The 14,322-nt window shown below is 35.9% G+C and overlaps 1 long non-coding RNA gene across 2 annotated transcripts in view; it reads left to right on the forward strand.

Moving 5' to 3' along the window:
* Window positions 1–14,322, forward strand: part of LOC106891007 — a 349,761-nt gene that overhangs the window by 306,802 nt on the left and 28,637 nt on the right. The gene's annotated exons all lie outside the window — the stretch shown is intronic.

The raw sequence follows: 14,322 nt of genomic DNA on the forward strand, positions 1-14,322 counted from the left end.
ATAAAACAAAGTTCAAAGGCACTGTTAATGCAGAGAAGGATTGAAGTATCAAATAGAAAGAATCTGAGTGGAAAAAATGGGATGAAATGCAGTAGTACAAAGAATAAAGTCTTGCACTTATAAAATGAAGGAGAGGGAAAAAAGAAGCTAAATGTATGGATGAGTCACAGGATAACAATAAGCCTGCAGCATGGAATAGTCAAGACAAAGCCAAATGCATCTTTTGTAACAGGTGATCATTTCTAGCACAAGTAAAGCAATATTCATTCTGTTTCAATTAGCACTGTAGAATCAAAGGACTGTGGCCACTTATCTGCATCCAGAGTCTACTGCTAGCAGTTATGTTCATTGCTCTGTTTTGGCCAAAATAGATTTGCTTATCAAATGTCTGAGAACTTCACTCTTCTACCCCCACTTCCTGAGAGCCGGCCCTGACCTTCCAGCAGCATAGTCAGTGCATCCCACCCCTTCTCACCACGGACACTTATCTGCTGGCTCCTTGGGTTTCACAGACAAGGGCTGCTTGCTCAACATAGTCTAAGTCCAGGCTGGAAAAACAGTTCTAGACAGACATATTTCTGCTGAAATTGCAGTGTTTTCTATCTACAGATAGACATGGATGGTTTGAGGCAGTTACGGATTTGGAGTGCTTTTGCTACTGCTAGACTCAACACAGGGTTGCCCTGCATCTTTGGCTTCATCTTCCTGAAAGTCAGGGACCACTTCACCAGCACAAATATAACACCTTTGAATTTTTTCAGGAATTTCCCAAAGACTGTCAAGCAACAATGTGAAACTATCAGAAGGAATTTTTTTTTGCTGTGAGAGTGGTCAAACAGTGAAACAGGTTGCACAGAGAGATAATGGGGTCTCCATACCTGGAGATATTCAAAACCCAACCTGACATGGCTAGAGCTACTACAACAATTTGCGCTAGCTGACCCTGCAATCATTGTTTGATAAACATCTATGGAACCTGCATCATGTAGGAGGACAAATGGTCTCTGGTGTTCTGAAATCAGGACAAAATCAAAAATATAAACCCTGACTTTCATCAGTCATCTGATGGTGAAGTTGAAATAGATTCTTTATTAGTTTTGGATTACTATTCAGAAATTAGCTCTTCATAGAATACATGTGAAAGTTAAAGACTGCTTTATACGTTCATTAAATTGGAGCTTTCATTTCAATGTAATTGTGTATTTTAAAAGATATTTTTTGTAGCATAAGAAGAACCAATTACACAATGTAGTGCACTCTCCTTAATGACACAACTTTATTGGAATTTAAGTTAATCACCATAATTGCATGGTGTGCACTTTATTAATATTACAGTATGCTGCATTAAATTACTATAATTTTAGTAGACAATTCAGTTCATGGTGCCTTTATCAGAAATTCAGGTATAGGTCATAAGATTAAAAAGATGTTTGAAAAGCAAAGACTAATTTTGAACTATCTGTTTATAGTTTTATAAAAAAACAGGAACCCCTCCCTTTCCTCTTTCACATAACTGAATGATTGCTACATTTTTACACTATTTCAGAGACAGTGCCATTAGAAATTTAGAAATTAAATCTATTCGATGCATGAAGTTCAGCTATTATTCACAAAAAATGAACTGCACCAAATGCCTTCACAAGGAATATATTCCCTTTTCTTTCAAGGAAAATTGGAACCCAAGGGCATGAACACCATGTGAATAGCGCTCAGCCTTTCATCTCTTTCTCTCTCCAGACATATATGCTCTCCATGCATGGTGCTCCAGCAGATCTGCACAAGATTTTATGTGCCACTTGTTTATAGAAAGAGATGAGAGCTGTAGAAAACCTCTGCCTTGAAAGAATGGCATCACGAACCATCATCATTGCTTTTAAACACTCAATATAATCCTCACCAGAATCTCCTGACTCATCCTTGGAAGGTTACCTACATTGTCGGTGTACTTCAGTCTAATTTATTCTATAATTACATTCCTACACATAAAATATATCGTTGTTTAGTAGTGGTTTAGCAGTGATGTGGACTCTGTAGAGGGAATACCTGTGAAATCATGGAAATATTAATTTTACTTAAGAAATACACGCCACTTACCTATTGTCTGTTCAAGATCATCAGTATTAACTGTAAAAGAGTGTCCCCCATTGCTTTCTGTAATGTTACTTACTTTTTGTAAGGAATAAAAATATGAACAGTGATTAACTCTTCATTGACAGAAAACCACTAAAAAACCCTCTTACATTAGTGAGGTAACAAACGTACCCTTTGTTTTTTTCATTATTCCTATGTATCTACTTACATTTTTAAAATGCATTTTAGCTAAAGGCTGCTCAGAAGTGTTTCAAAGCAAGTAAACTGTTAATCCTCACCAATTTGCATAGAATACCTAAACAAAAGACAAAACAGAAGAATATGAGGTTTTTGACTTCACATTCTTACATTGTTAACTACTTCTGTAAATCAAAACTAACATATTGATGTCCAGTATCTAAGATGACAACTACACCTGAGTATATGCTTTCCCCAAAGTTCATCTAGCAAAATTCAGTGTTATAGGAAGACAGTTTATAGTGCATAAAAATAGACCTATACTGGAAGAAAGAATTTTAAAAAATGTAAAAATGGCATGTATAATTGGCTGTTTGAAAATAAATGAATCAAATCTTACATTTTTTAAAAGCAGAAGAAATGAAAAACCAATGATAATCTTGACATAAAAATGAAGATATATTTCCATGGATAATTGAAAAATACCTTGGGATTCTCCTTGAGTTTAAAAAGCAATGATAAAAAAAGAATAACTTTATATGCAGTGCTTTCAGCTGTGAGAGACCAAGATGGGAGGACTAAAATTGACAGAGCTCACAGATACTATTTTATGAAAGAAAAAAGGTTATTTTTCTTTTCAAGTTCTGAGTCATTCAGTGCAATCTAGAAGAATGAAATTCAGTGTTCTTAAGAACATGTTCCAGAAAATGTTGACATAGTGTTATTATTTCCCATCAAGCTTCAGATCAATTATGTCAAAAATTTATTTATACCCTATTACTTAAAATTAATGATGTCTTTATAGAATAAAATTCAAGATGCAAACCCTGTCAATAATATAGTTGGTGAAGATGAATCTGGTGGCTGAATTCATGTGACCTTCTTGCTAGTTTTTTATTTTCATATGTAGTTATTTACTCCAGGCATGTTAAAAAGAGTACAACACATCATGCCGGCAAAGGTTGAAGCCTCATTTCTTCTCCTGCATTTCCTTGGAAATCAAGCACTTAGTAAGATTAATTTGACCAAACCCTCAGCAACTGCTCCCCTGATTTGAGTATAAATGCTTGTCATAAGGCATAATATTGTGTTCAAAAGGGACCTTGACTGCTTAGCAACAACCAAAACCATCAGCGTGCTATCACCACTATTTTCATCCCAAATCCCAAACATAGCCCCATACTAGCTGCTAGCAAGAAAGTTAACTCTATCCTAGCTGAAACCATGACAAACATAGATGTGATCCAGGTCCTTCCTGATGCAATGGACATCAATTCTACCTAATGAACAAAAAGAGAGTGATTGCTTTTAAAAGTGAATCTCTTTTTCTAAGCCAATATCATTATAACATGTGGCTATGCCAGATAATTTCTGTTAACAAGAACTACTGGAAAGCTTAATCTTTCACTAAGTGTGACAATAAGTTGCAAATGCCATATGTTTTGTGGAAGAAAGTTAAGAAAGTGCATACTGTATTTCCTTCCCAATTCCTGTTGCACCTTCCCTAATTTTACTAAAAAGTTGTGTTGGAGCCCTGAAGGTAGAAAGCTTCTGTTTGGCTGTATTTTTTGTTTGTTTGTTTTTATTGAACAATACGGAGCAAACACAAAGTATCCCACTAGCTAAAATAAAAGTGTGGAGAAGGACAATACTTTATTATTATTGAAAAGTGAAATTAGGGTGAATCATCTACTTACAGCAGATGTTGTACCTACTGGAAACATTTATCTTGCAGGAAACACTCAACGAGGGTTTTGTACAATTTTTATCCCAGTATAGGGTGAGTTGAAGATACTATTTAGAATAGAGGACACTGAAATTACAGTACAGAGAATGACAGGCTCAAAAAGGAACAGCTTTAAGCACCTTAAAGCTTGTGTTTCTTTTTGAATTTTGAGTAGTAAAATAATTTTCAATTTTAAATAATCACCACAATATTTAATGCATTCAAGACATTTTAGTCATTTTCTCAAAGTCTTTAAAATGGCTACATTAAAAGTTGAACATAAAACATTCAACAAGAAGACTGCATGCTAAAAAATGGACCTCAGCATTATTTTTGTAGTCTATGATATCCCCAAAAGATCACATTTACTGAAAAAGAAATTTATATTGGTTTTGAATATGAAGTTGCTGATATATCAAGGCATCCTGCTGTTTGTATTTTATACTGAAATGTCTTTCAAACTGTATCCAATGTTAGCAAATTTATTTTTCTGCACATTCTAAACTTTAGAAAATCAATCCCAACTGTTTGTCAAAGGCTAAGTACATTCTGTAATTTTTTTTACAGTAGGAATTTGTATGTCAGACTGGCCTGCCTGATTCTGATCCATATTTATTTTTTACAGTATGACAATAACCTGGCAAAATTAGTTTGATTGGCATTTCAGCAAAATTGCTGAATTTAAACCCTATATTCTTTTATATGTGTTTTGATGCAATAGACAACCTAGTCATTTGGAGAGGCATTTCAGTCTGTCTTGAAGTAAAACTAGCTGAACAGCATTTTTGGCACCCAATGTATCTTCTCACAATTACAAGTATATTAGAAGTAGAATTAAGAAAGTACAAACAATAGCAGTGGCATGTTGATTATTGTGGTTATAGTCTTCTAAGGGCAGACATCGTTCAAACAAATACAGAGAGATCATTTTGCCAGATTAAGACCATCTCTTAAAAATAAATACACAAATAGTTTTAGTGATAGTAATAGTAACAACAGCAACAACAACAAAAAAAATAATAATAAAAAACAAAATACCTCCCCCCAACCCTGTACTCCAGTTTTGTAGTAGAAGGGCATGTAGGAATTCCAATCTGGAGATTCTGGTGGTGTCCTTTCAAATTTTAATCTTAAAGAGCATGAATTCTCTTTTCAATGTTGCTTTTAATATAGACATTAGAAAAGGACAGACTTTTCAAGTAGGCATAAATCTTTTTATATGCATTCTTTTATTCAATAATGAGTGTGCTTTTATTTGTTCTTTGATTAAATGTAATCAACTCAGTGTCAGCACTTGGATTAAAAATATCCCATGAACTCTACCCTAATACGTAGAGATAATCAAGCTTGGGGACCTCTGTCTTCATTCTATAAGCTAATTAGAGTAGAATTAATATAATATTTCCTGAAGGCCTTTAGTTTATGAAAGACTACATCCACAGAAGGATTCAGGTACTGAAATTTCGAGTCATTATGTTCAAAATTCCTGCTTTGCTACCAAATACCTCTGGACCCTGAACTACGGTCTTTATGGTTTAATGTTAAAATTTCTAAGATGTTAGAAAATCCACTTCTGGCCAGATAAGGTAAAAGTCACAGAAAAGACAGTCCATGCTCCCACAAATCCTTATGAGGCTAGGAACTCAATACCAAGATAACCTCTGAATCCATTGAGAACCATAAATTTGATGTCCCTTTTTCTGTCTGCTGATCAGATAAGGATTCTCAGAACTGTCTGCTGGTGTAGTCACACAAAAATCTGGTTTCCTTGTCCTCTGTTGGTATCTGCAATCTATTGAGATCCCCTTAGTCAGACCCACCAGCTCAGCTCAGCTGAGCTCAGCTCAGCATCTACACACAGAATGACAGCTCTAGTCACTGACTGGTAGCTGCATTCAGTTTGCTATATCTTTTGGGATGTGGGCTGATAGGATTTCCAGAGCAGTTCTTTGGATGAGTGTCAATCTGGGTCTTTTAACTTTTGAAGTATTGTTGTTCTTCCAGTTGGGATAGAGTTAACCTTTTTACTAGCAGCTGATGGAGGTTCAGCCAGAGATGGCTGAACCTCTGCCTACTGATGGAAAGCAATGAATGCATTCCTTGTTTTTGTTTTGTTTGCATGCACAGCCTTTGCTCCACCTATTAAATTGTATTTATTTCAACGCATGAGTTTTTTCTCACTTTATTCTTCTGATTCTCTCCCCCATCCAAACTAGGGGGAGTGAGCGAGTTGCTATGTGGTCTTATCCGCCAACTGCAATTGAACTATGAGAAGTACAAATGCTATCTTTAAATTGTAACACATCTGCCTGCATAAATTTCCCTTTTATAATTGAATGGTAGGTGCCAAATGATCCAGTAACATCACATAGGCAGCTGAGTGATGCTAGAAATAGCTACTAAAGAAGAAAATAGCATAAGGATGGGAAGAAAGATGAGAATTAGTCTCTCAAATGGAAACTGTGCTTTTAAATTAGATATGTGGTAGAGGATGACAGAATAGTGATAGAAGCAGCAATCCCTGCTCGCGCTCCTCTGGACTTCAAAGGGAGCTTTTCCCATGTGAGAACCGCAGGATCAGACATCCTATCTGTACTTGTTTCTTTCAGCATCTGCCTCTTACGTGTGTTGTCAGGAGAGCTTTTCTCACCATAGGGGACTTGTGAAACATCTTTAAAGCCCTTGGTAATGTTCAGTCCATTGCCTACTTGGTTGGGCATTCCTTACACCTTTATAAAAAGTGCCACCACAGAGAAAAGCTTAATTTGCACTTTAATGTGGGAAAAAGAAGTCTTCCTTGTATAGAACAAGATTTTACAGCAGTTGCATCTTACTGCCACCTTTGAAAAAGTAAAAGCCCCATGGTTCATGCCGCCTCAAGAGAACTAGAGCATGTCCTTTTCACTTATTACTGTTAGGCTGGGGATCTTCCTTTTCCAAACCTCACTCAACAGCCTGAAGCTGAAATGCTCTTCTTTCGAAAGCCTTTCAGGTCATGGGATGTAGAATGACTTTTGGACTGCTCTTTCACACTGGAGAACTGGAGAAAATTAACCATTTTCCCTTTAGGTCTAGGTGTCTGGAGAAAGATGAATCAGCTGTCATTATTAAATATTCATAACAGAGATAAATGTTGCTGTATAAAAATGTATCTTATGCCACTCTATAATGTGATCCTGATTACATGTATGTCCTCTAGTTATCCTAAATTTTGGTTTAGATTTTGTGCTGATGCAAAGCCTGACACAGAGGCCTTTGTTGTATGAAGATGAAAAGTTTGTTTATTCTTCTATTCCTCTTGAAGAGTCACTGTGTGCATGGAACTAGGTTATCTACAGGTGTTGTGTTACTAGTTCAGATTTAGCTTAATGGAAGGGAGGAATCTTGATAAGTGTGAGGAATAGCTCCAGTAAAACATGTTCTGATAGCTTTAGGCTCTTCTGAATGTGCAGGAAGAATCCTTATGCAATAATAAATATTTTAATTCTGTTGCTGGTGGTAGTTTAGGGGATAGAGTTAATTGCAGCAGATATGGCAAATCTTTTAACACTGTGCAATTACTCCCTTGCTATAATGTATGGTTTCTTTTAAAAGATAACATTGGTGACTGTCTAATAAACCTATTTTGTGAATATCTGTAAATAGAGTTATATTTATATAACTACTTTTTTTAATCACCAGACTCTTCTTGCAGACTAGAGCACCTAAATTTTTCCAATAACCTTTTCTTTCCATTTATCCTCTGGCAATCTACTGATCTAGTTTACATATTCCTTCTGCCTTGAGTAATTTGAGAAACTGAGGGTGAAATTCATGACAGAAGACTCAAAAGAAATCATTTTGGTTAAACCTCTAGGTGGCCATCAAAAAATCTTGTTTCAAATGCCCTTCCGCTGTGCAAAAATGAACAGAACTTCATTGTGACATTCAGCTTTGATCAAATGTCATATCTGGGATTCCTTCTGCACAGCAGTGTTTTTTTAATAAGAGCTATCATAATACCGCAGCTAACACTTTCATTAAATGAAAGTCTGTGAGCCGGATGCATTTCACAATGGATAGCGTATCTTGATATACTCTGGAAGTGGGAAATTTTAAGCTAGCAGTACCTTCTTAAACAGTGTTTTGGCACCATCTAGATATTTGTTCATTCTGACATAGACTTCCTCTATGGTGTTGTGCAAGACACTTAAGATCTCCTCATTTTTCTCTAGATTTGTTTATCTTTAAAAAAGAGATAACAATATTTTTTCCTCAAAGAGAACGAAGTTCAGCTAAATCAGGAGTATTTTTGTAAAACTTCAGAATCTGTGACTGTAAATTGAAAAGCTTTCCTGTTCAATATCAGCTCTGTTCTTTTGATCTGTAATCATCTTTATCTTGTTTGCATCAAATTCAAAACCAGATATGAAGATCTGTATTTCTTTCACTTATCAATCCTGCAAAAGTTATTTTCAAATATGTGATGCATATACGTATCCTGATGGGACTAATTATAGGCATAAGGTTTGTTGCCTATATCAGAATTAGCAGGAGTAGGGATTTAAGGTCCATAATAAATTACTGAAATAACCTGCAAAGAGGTTTCCAAATGATAAGTGGGCTGTTTTTTTTTAAAACTCAAGATACTTCTGTTTGAAAAAGGAAAATAAAAAATTATTGTCCTATTTTTGCTAACTAGCAACCCCTCAAACAGAAAGCAAATACGTTCAAAGGGCAGGATGCCTGCAGAGTGCTTTCATTCTCCAACTCCTTATAAAAAGCACCATATCTGGCTTTCAGAGTTCAGATATTTCATTCTGAATGAACCAGCAGTGGAGGGGAAAGGAAGGAACTGTTCTGTATATGCTTATTTCTGCTGATGGACTTTGGGAATTAAACACAGATGAGGCTTATTGACAACCTTTACTTTTGGATAATAGGAAAAGCCACTTGCTGAAAACAAATGTGAAGGGAAAATGTTGGGTTTAGTGTGAAGTGTCAGGGCCCAAAGGCCAGTTGATTTCATGATGCTGTGGCATTTATGTCAGAATCCATAAAAACATAGATTCTAGGAATATTTTCCAATCCAAAAGAAACGTGGTTTTAAATTATTTTTCTTCTATCTTTTACTTATTTTCCTTAAATAACAGTCAATTACAAATTTCTGCAACTAGATGGTCATGTCGCTTCCTTCCAAAAGAGGAGAAAAAAAAAACTATCAAGGAAACGGCATGAAGCATGTAATAGTGGTAGTTGAGCTTATGAAGCAAGCAATGACAGCATGTAATCAGGAGTGGTTCCCGAAGAGCATGATTGCATGTGAGCGTTTGTTTTGCCAGAAAGGTTTAAGACTTCTTTGAGGGAAGATATGCCTGCAGGTTTCTTGGGTTTGATAAGCCCATGTGTCCCTATCCTTCTTATATTTCTTTCATGTTACCATTTAGTCAGCTAAATACTTTATTTCCCTCTTTTCTCATATCTCTTTCCCCTTTCTCCACCTATTTTCCACTCACTCTGTTAAATCATCTGGTTAAAATGAATCTTTATAAAACCCATTGAGATGCCATTATGTTCATATCTGATTTATTTTTCATGAAATAGACTTTTCTCTTCCCTGGTGCTACTCAATCTATATAAACTGGCTATTTTAGTCAATGAAAGTTTTTATGACTCCAGCAAATCAGACTAAAGAAGCAAGTAACGTATTTGTGAGGTGCACCATGCAACATTATGAGATGCTTCCCTTAGGCTCCCAAGTGCAAAGCAGTCCAGGAGAGCTATCATTTTTGATTAATATAGTCATATTTAAAGTGAAAACCAAAGATGAGAAAAATGATAGGGCATCAGATTAAAGGCTTTTCTTATGTAGGTTGAACATGATTTCTGTCAAAGGGCTGAATTCGCCTTTCACTGGAAGGCTTTTTAAACCTGTGACTGGCAGAGCTGACTTCACGATTAATAAATATCATACCTGTGTGCATATGCAGTTTCTTATAATAGTGTCGGTTCCAATGAAATCTTTAGAAGTCCTGTTTGGTGTAAGTGAATACAGTGGGAAGTTCCATGGCAAGTTTCTGATGGCAATATCAATGAAGTACAGTGCCTTCAGAATGCACATTTTGAACACTTATTATGGTACTTTAGCCAAAGAAATTGTAATATGCAAACTGACATGGAAAGACTATGAAGCTTCTGAATGGTCCGGCATGTCATAAAACCCAGTAACAACTACTGCCACCGAGGAAGCCATTCCTTACTAGCACTAGAAGTTTGGGTGAGAACTGCAGATCATGGAACCTTGGAGAGTATATAAGTGTTTGCAAAACCAGTGTCTTAGTGCTGTAAAGATGCCCACGAGAGGAAAAAATGTTTACCAGCATGGATGCTGATTAATTTTTCTACCAAGGATGCTGAAGTAATGGGATATTTACCTGCAACAGACTTGACAGACCTGAGATACTGCTTGCTTCCTGATCAAGCCCCTGTACATAAAAATGAAAGCCGGGGCTGGAGGCACGCCACAAGAGGAGGTGTGTGATTCAGGCTTCCACATCACATCAGGCACTGCTACACTTCCTGCCTCTCCTCACACGCTTCTTAAATTCCTCTTTGCTTAAGCAGATCCTTAATTTTAAAGCAGTTTGTTAAATCAGTGCCCAAAATATCCAAATTTCCCAGATTTACAAATTTCACAGTATTGTTTTTGATACTTGAAGAAAATAAATATTCATAAAGGGTCAAATATCACACAGTTATAAGGGATTGTTTACTTTAGAAATTTTTTTATCCTTTTTCAGAAAGACTACTATATATATATATTTAGTTCCCTTAAGAAGAAATAAGTTATTAAACAAATATTTAATGCTTCCCTTTTTGTTTCCCATGTGGTTAATCATGCATTTGACATGCCAAGATTAATTCAAATGTTTTATTGCACCTTATTAAAGCAACTTAAGGAGAGAGCAATGGCAGCTTGTGGCTTTAGCAGTTCTTCCAAAGAGATGCTGATTTGGAAATTATGAAGATCTTCATGTGTATTAAACCTACTGCTAGAATCCCTCCAGAGCTACCTAAAATGAATTAACAGTAGCTTCTGATGATCTGAAAATGTAAACATAGTTTAAATTTTCTCATCTTGTTATTGACAGTTCATATGCTTTTAGATTTCCTGGAGTCATCCATTTATTTGCTTCTTTCAGTTCTTCACAACATGCTTTTGGGATACAGAGATGCTTTTATGTTTGGGAAACTGTGAAGTAAAGGATCTTAAAATTGCCCCGTACTGGGAAGAGTGGAGCCGCTGCCTGGCGGTACTGAGGCTAATTGGGCTGCTGTAAAGTTGAGTCTCCCATACACCCAAGGATCTTCTTGCTGAGACAGATGTGCTTCTTGCTGATGGCTGTGAAATCAGGTTTTGCCTGCACAGCTTTGAATCTAGTAAAAATTATCTGAGGCTTAGTAAACCTAAGTCTAGGAGCCTGCAATGCTTAATCTCACTTTTGAAACACTGTCTTACAATATGTTTGAAATGAAACAGAGGCAAACATCTCATAAGAACTGCCATATAGGGTCAGGCTCAATGTCTACCTCTAACCATGGTTATTGCAGAAGCCTGTGAAAGTACAAAAAAAGTGTTGATGTACTTTTTCTTGGAAACCCAGAAGTGTTTTCTGAAGCTTCAATAATTAGTAATTCAGGCACTTCCAAAAACACTGGAGTATCCTTTTATATTCAGCAGCATTCATTAGGTTATTTTTTCTTCCACCAACTTGCTCAGTTATTTGTCAATCTCTAGAAATTTTAAGCATCCTGAACACCTTCTGACAAGGAATTCAATAACTTAGTTGTACACAGTATGAAAAAGAGACTGGTTTTGTTTGTTTCCAACTTGTCATCTCCTGGTGCCTCTTGATGTTCCTTGGTTCTTTTATTGTAAAGGCAGCCTATAATTATTCCCTACTCATCAGAATATCAAGTGCATAGATTTCAAGTAATAATTTGAAAATGCAAATCATCTGTGTGATAGTTGTGATTGAGCTTGATCGTGAACTCTTTCCATGCAGGTATTCATTCTTTGGTTGGGTGACTTACTATAAACCTATAAATGTCAACTGCAGATACTCTGAAAATAATCGATTACATGTACTATTAAATATTTTCAAATACAAATTAGATTAGTTGATAATGTTCACAATATTTTATTTGGTGAACATGATTCATCCAGATCAACACACTCCATTTTGTCATTATCTTTGATATATGCATACTTTATTAATGATAAATTAATGAAGCCAAGATCTAAATCCTGACTTTACTGTTCATCCATTTTTTTCTAGTCTTTTCATGTTAGATTACCAAAATATTCTCTTAAAGGTACAGAGCAAATCAGACAAGTAAACCTCTGAAAAAAAAGGGAAGAAAAATGGATGGGAAAAAAGTTAGCAAGAAGTGATGGTGTCATTTTGAAATTCAAAGTATTAAAACTGGCCCACCAGAAAATACTCTAAAAGTTCACTGCAGTTGCTTAAATGATGGGGACAGAGAAATTGAATCTTATGAATCTTACAGTTCCATCATTATTTGTGGTCAGGTCATCAGATTTTTTTCTTATATTTAGTCTTTGGGCAGCAAGTTTTTTCCTATTCAATCCTACCAGAGCCAAAAATGCTCATGAGAGATTTGTAGAATTCAACATACATAGTATCAGGATTGGAACCATAAACCAATAACATGCAAAACAACTTAAATTATGCATGATAAACTAATATTTAGAATAATTTCTCAATTACTTTATTGAACAAAAGGTCTCTCATAAGTCCGGCTGTCATTTGTAGGAAGCAGGCATTGTAGCTCTTAAAAACTATGGATATAATATCCTTTTAAAAATATTCCTTTAAAACAAAATCAGGTTTCTTTTATAACTATAAACCACAGTTAAGCAAATATATAAAGCAAGTTGGTTGACATTCTCTCTTGTCTAGCATTAACTCCAAACTTTATTGCATTCTTTCTTTCCTGTGTAAAAGCTTGCTGAAATATTGGTGGTTGTAATAACATGCCCCAAAAGTCTGTAAGCCAGAGTGTGCTGATCTGATCCAGGCTATCAATATCCATGTTCATACTACTGGACTTGAGAGAGGTTGAACTTTTAATTTTGAATTTGTTTCACTGCAACATTTTAAATCCCTAGATCATGTACAAGGCTTATATAAACTAATGAATTTAATTAAAATCACAGCTTATAAATGGCTGAACTTTTAAGAAACATGTTCCTACCTTCTGTTTGGGGCATTTAGCAATACTGCTATGCCCAAGTAGCTGGATGCCTAGCCTCAATACTGCTATGCCCAAGTAGCTGGATGCCCGATGAATGACCACAAAGTCTTTTGTATCTCTTTTTGCTATAAAAGTGCATTGGTTTACATTGTTATTTTAAGTATATTTTTCTTACAAAAGGTGCATGGTTCTACTTAGCAATCCTAAGTGAAAAAAAGTGCTCTACCACATCCATCACACATGATAAATCCAGATGGTTAGAGCATATGGCAACAGTGAAGTTGTCACTGCAGCACCTTTGAGTACCCAGTCACGTGTCCAAACGAAGATGTTGCCATCTTTACTGAACTGACCTTTGAGGAAACAAACAGAATTTCCCTTCGGGTGTCATCTGCTAATTTGGCTCACTATATGCCATCAACAAACTGGTTTCAAAGCCAAACATACACCAAGACAGGGCTTCCCCAAGGGGCTTTATTAGATAAATTATTTTAAATGCTTCTGGCTAGGAGAAGTCTGATGAAGGCAGATGGCAAAATGGAAGAGTCACTTTCCAAAGGAAAGGATTTTTCTTTTTTTGTAGCTTTGCTGGAATGCCACTCCATTTCTGGGTAAGATTTAAGGGCTCTGTCTGCACAGAGAAAAAAAAGGTTTAGAAATGTTGGTGATCTTTCCTAAACTTTTGTAACGATAGAGTGTTGTCTGTTTCCAGCAGGAGATATTAGCCATACAGGGCTGCATTAATGTGGGAGTGGGAATATTGCCTCTCTGTGAAGTGTAAGAAGGAAAGCAGAGATTAAGCTCCTTGTATAATACGATGCTTAAGCGTGAGTCACTTTAAATGAGTGGGATGCCAGAAGGAAAATTAATGAATGCCAAGTAATTTAATACTAATGTTACTGAAAATGGGTAGTCTAAAGGAGCACAAAAGGTAAAACAAATTGTAAAGCCTCTCTGTAAAGTCAGTTTGGTGGCAGAACTACCAGTGATTTGGCCAAATGCCTGAGGAGCACTGTGCAGGCTAATCACAGTTACTGAGTATGTTTGTGCTACTGCTACTACACCACTAT

This window comes from Calidris pugnax, unplaced genomic scaffold, assembly GCF_001431845.1.
Source record: "Calidris pugnax isolate Ruff unplaced genomic scaffold, ASM143184v1 scaffold95, whole genome shotgun sequence".
NCBI classification, from domain to species: Eukaryota; Metazoa; Chordata; class Aves; order Charadriiformes; family Scolopacidae; genus Calidris; species Calidris pugnax.